This window comes from Mya arenaria, chromosome 5 (genome assembly GCF_026914265.1).
Source record: "Mya arenaria isolate MELC-2E11 chromosome 5, ASM2691426v1".
NCBI classification, from domain to species: domain Eukaryota; kingdom Metazoa; phylum Mollusca; class Bivalvia; order Myida; family Myidae; genus Mya; species Mya arenaria.
The window spans coordinates 43,073,060-43,079,059 of NC_069126.1; positions in this window are offsets into that span (position 1 = coordinate 43,073,060).

Here is a 6,000-nt window from a genome sequence, read left to right on the forward strand (position 1 = left end):
TATTTGTCTAGAGATCATAACCCCTGGAAATTGATCATGCGCGGCGAAATTATAATAGTGGACAGGACGTAAATCGTCAAAGAATAATAGGCATGATGACAAACACAAATTTAGACATGATGACAGACAAAACTATAGGCGCGACAACATGCCTTTGGATATGCGAATGGACAATAATTGCTGGAAATTTGCCAAAATTGCTCACAGTGGGAATTAATGGGAAAGTTTTGTCCCTTGTAAGATCAATGTATAATGAGTTGAAACTTAGTGTGAAACACTTGAAACCATTATCAGAGTTTTTAATTGTAACATTGGCCTATTTCATTGGTAGATAACCTCGCCGAATTTGTTCTCCTTTGCTTAATGAGATTGAAATGCATTTAGAAGAAAACCTGTACGTTGGTATAAACAGTGACCATGTTTCGATTTATTTGCTTCTTTTTGCCGAGGATGCGATAATTGTATAAGAGTCTTAGGCAGAATTATCTTAATAGTTTATATTCCTATTGCCGCAAAAGGAATCTCACTGTTAACATAAATAAAACTAAGGTTATGATTTTCAGGAAGGATGGACGATTGGGGATTAATGATAAATGGTTCTGGAAGTGGAAATTGTAAACTCTAGAAGTTGTATTTTCTAGTGCTGGTTTATTTATGCAAGCTACGAAATCTTTAGCTGCTAAGGGGTTGTGATATTTTAAATTTTTGATGGCACTGGTTCGTAATATCAAAGTTCCAATAATTATAATGTTTAATCTTTTGGACGCATACTTATGATCAATTCTTAACTATGGTTTAAAATTTGCGGTTATTTAAATTGGAACGTGGTTACATGTATTGTATCTTCATTACGCTTATCATCCCATAAACTAAATATATAGTTAGGTCTACACACTAATCTTTCTAGGAATTAAAGACAATGAACAATCTTTCATTTAAATGATATTGAGAACGAGTTTTGTTTCGTCTGTAGAGTGCCCAGTATTTGCATACCTTAGACGTCAACATATTCCGAATATATTGTTTTAATGCAAATATATAAACCAAGTCATTCTTAAGAAGATGGTGTTCTACTGTGATCAGTCCTTGAAATTATGTGATTCTTTACTGTAGTATAAGTATTTATTATGATTCCCCCCACTTCCTTTTCTCACTTCGCTTTAAGATAATAATATGACACATGCTGTTTTCTTTATTGTATCATAAACTGCAGTAAACAAACTTAAATGTGTAGTTCTTTGATTCATACAGATATTTTCTCTTTATTATTAATCAATATTATGCCTTTTCATTTAGCCACAACATTGTATGTAATAATCAGCATGAACCATTAAGTTGTATTGATTAACCGTGAATCAGTATGCTTATATAGAAAAACATATCTATTTACTCTAAATATTTTTCCTTAATGTTGAAAATATTCTTGTTTTTTGAATACACATTCTCACAATTTTTATGCTAAAATATAATTAGTCTTCTTTACATATTTAAGCTTTTAAAGCTAAACCGAATACAATCCCCGCTCTGTTCTGTATAGCTTAGGCATCGGCGATTTTGATTAGAAAAAACTTGTTTTACTCACAGTTTAAGTGATTGAGTAAAGCCTGATATGAAGTTTTACATTTGATTTCTTTGTAATAGTTTCATTATGAAACATTGCAACAGAATAGCTTTTATTCCGAAATAATTTGAACTGGAACATCACAAGTACAATTAGCTAATTTCTGTTCGTTTTGGTGCAGTCACTATCCATGGTTTTCTGCCATTTGACCAACATGTTGTGTGTGTTGCTCCCCCGTCTCTGCTAACGAAAATTAGTGGAATGTAACCTTGATGATAACGATCTTTCCATTCTGACACTTACAGTTTTGTGGACGGCGACCATGCCGTTTCTCTACTGAATTTTTTGAAGTTTAGACAGTATTTAAAGCCTGACAAGCACATTGGTGTATGTATTCTTATTACTTTACTATCCAGCTATCATAAAAATATGTGTTTTATTCAGAATTATTCTGTATTTTAAGTAAAATTTGATAAGACTGATTTCTGATTTCGTACCCAAATTGTTCACACCAAGATTTCAAGTATTTTAGTTTCGAATACCATGCGTAGAGAACTAAGTTGATATTAACTAGAATTATTCAATGTTTTATCTTTTTGATAATTTAGTTTTTAAACTACATATTATAAAAGTATAATGTTTTTGATATTTTGCTCAAAATGTTACCACGTGGTATATTTCTGTATTTGTGTATTTTCAGTTTTTACCACATACATACCCAACACCAATAAAGCTAAAATTGGAAATTGTTGTTTAATTGGTTCGCTCTTTGCACTAGGGCAGAACATTGTGTGTTTTCAAGTTCAGTATTATACTTGTTTTTTAATATAGTTTGCGTTTTGTTGTTCTACCTATTTTATACATATTTCTACCGAGTTTTTGTTCAGTTACTATAAATACTATCCACTATTTATTCAAGTTCAAAAGGTTCATATACTTCGAGGAAGTGTAAGAACACCAAATAAGGAAGCTTAATACTTGTAATTATTCATGAGCCCTTAAGCGTGTAGGATATCACATGTTATTGTAAATCCCCTCAAACACACCTTTGCAATCACATAACATTCAATTATTGAATATTAGACAAGTTATAAAGTATCAAACCATTACATGAAGTAATATACATGTTCAAATGGCTTAAATTAGTACAATCTTTGCTTCTATATGTTAGATAGCAGATATCAAAATCTGAACAACTTAAGAATATCGTAAACGCTTATGTACAACCTCACTATCAATTTGATTTAACGGAGATGGTTTAACAAAAGCAACTTAAATATTTAGTTTTATATTTTATAATGTAATTAAGTTAATCTGGTTGGCTTCACCATTTTTTTGGGTGGATTCCAGAATCTTACTGAGGTTTTTGGTTTTGATAAAGGCTGATGTGACAGGGTGATAAAATCAATAGTGTAGTGTAAACAGGGTGATAAAATCAATAGTGTAGTGTAAACTTTAGGTATGTTTTCTTTGGGTTAAGTAAGTTTTTTACACGAGAGGAATACAGAGATACTGACAGTTTTGTAGTAGGTTGTATCGGGAAATATCGACACATTAAATAGAATGGCATATTAATTTAGTGTCATAACAGCCTCATTAGATATCCATATTCTATTAGACAAATCTCATATTTCACCAGGTCCTCCAGTCTCGGTTTGAGAGCGAAAGCCAGAGTTTGATTGGGGTAACGTGTCTAAAGTACCAGATACTTTGACGTTTCACTGTTACTGCCATTCCAGTGGTTACACGGGTATACATGTTTTGATGTGTAAATGACAAAATAAAATATCGAACGAAACTGTACATACATTTGTCGTTATTCTAACGATAGTAGAACCAAAAGTTACACTGACGTCTTATAAGCTATCTTATAATATCTGGTTAACCTATATCCGAACATTTCTAAAACATTTAATCCGTGCGTTCGTCGGTATATTCACCAGCCCGTATACCATTATTTGACGTTCATTCGGTTGTTTTAATTTGGTGCGTTCTTCGATTGTATTGCCTCCTTGACTGTTACTACTGTTAATTTATGATGTGTCTTCTCCCAGATATGTATTTCGAGCTTAATAATCGTGTTTCTGAATGTTATGTATGCCATATACATGAACATGTTGATCATGTTCATCATCTTTTCTATCTATATTGCAAACATCAATTTCTTATTACATTTTCAACAACTGGACTATGGTCAGTTATCACTCCTTTTCAATGTAGTTTTTTGAACATTGTCCTTCTAAACAGTGAACACAACATATATTTCACCCACTAATCTCATGTCGACCTTATACACGAGGCATTCAACTTGGAATATAGCGAAGGTGCAGTAAATTAAACATATTACTCTTACGGTATGTTCCAAAACTGATTATCCTCTTTTATAATGTAATTTATTCCGGACAATGTGTGTTCTCCTTATTGGAATAAAAAAGCATGGTACTGTTGCAATTGACAAATCACGTGTACATGTTTGCTCCGTAAAAAGTAGCGAAGGGTTATAGTGGTCTTAGGAAATTTGCTTCAGTCTCGCTCTTACCGAAGAGTTTTTGTGTATGAGTTATGCTAGAGGAAAATTTCCTCAGCCACTCTGATTGACACGGACGACAAAATATATCCATATTCAAATTTCTATGTCAAATTGTCTGTATTGTGCCACTGTCTGTCACTATATTAATACCTAAAGCAATTGCGATAACATTGCATAGGTTACATGTAGTTATTTTATTTTTTTATAATTCATTCTGTTCGATTTGTACACGTGTAACTGGACATTCATGATGTTATTAAGACGGCATTAACGTTTAATGTTTCTTATTTATAAACCTGATATAAAAACTCAAAATTAAAAAGAGAAATCATTTTATAAGAGGAATTAGTGTACATAAGCCAAACTAGCATAGTGTATATATGCACTATAAACAAAATAACAAACAAATAATAATATAAATTATATACTGCTTAATATATAAATGTATAATAAGGACATATTATCCTGATCTTGTAATTCTAATTTCATCTTAAATATGCAGGTGGGTATTTAGTTAATAATGCGTGTATACAACTAACGCTTGATACAATTTTTAACAAATATTAGATGAGTTTGATAAGTTTAACATATTCTGATTAATGGAGATAACTGATAAAAAAGTTATTTACAAATCGTTTATTGATTTGTGTCTTCAATCAATCTGGCGGAAACGAACTTAAATATCTATCACTAAAACATAATAAATTATGTTGTATATTTTGCCATGTGCTACAGCTACAGCTCTGTCTGCACCGGATTTTTCAGTGACGTGTTGTTGTAAACGGGATCCTCTGCAAACAAATGAGATCAAAAGTTCTTGTTAATAAGCAATAAGATATAAAGGTTACTCAGACATTGTGTATTTTATGAATTAAGATTTTATTCTTCGCATTATATTGTATGAATGTAATAGAAATTGTTCACTGCGACAATTGTTCCCAAGTACGTTTTATCTGATATAACTAACCATTATTGATATTTCCAAGAAAATCATCTATAATGCCAGAAAAATCTTTAAATCAGAACTGCATTATAAATAGTTCACGGGTTTCTAGCCAATTTCCAGACAAACTAAAAGTAAAGATTAAAATATCGTACCTTTTTTGACATTCTCATAGTATGCATTGGACTTTGAAGTGTCCACAGACATGTACACGTGTGGGGTGTTGGATCTAGAATGCAAACGTCTACATAAGTTGTGGATGCTTATTGAATACATCTACATAATTTATGGATGGTAATCAATTACATCTACAGAATTATGGTCTTTTTTTAAAAAGCAAAACATATGCCTTCTAACTTGATCTTGAAATTTTATACGTAAACTGCTTACCCATCGCTTCCAATATCTGAAACAAATTAAACTACTAATTATGAAACTCATATACTATTTTCTCAATTATTCGAAGATTATTTTCCATTTATACTACTTTAATCTTGAACGTTTCAGGTTTGCTGAATCGACCTCCGATTGAAATATTTTACTTTTGAGAAGTCTGCATTCAACGACTTGGAGTATCATGAAAACAGTTTAAGTGCGATAATTCAGAAATGTTTAACTGATTTTACTGTCGACAGAACGCTTACACGCACAGGCTTAGGCCAATGCAAATGTTTAAGTGTCTCAGGCACCTCCTAACTCAAATCTAATCCGCCCTTTAATTTTGATTTTCCATAGTTTATTCTTATAAATTCTAAATATATTTTATTTTATAACTGGTGTTTTTAATCGTATCGCATCACTGTAAGTTCAGACAAAACCGGTGTCAGGTAAAATAAAATAAATATTGCCTATTCAAGAACAATAGTTTAAGTGTCCAATGGTCAGGTTTCTTGCTCATGCAAACTTAAAAGTACATGATAAATAGAAAACAAGAACTCCGCGAGTCGGATGTGTCGCTTGACGAAT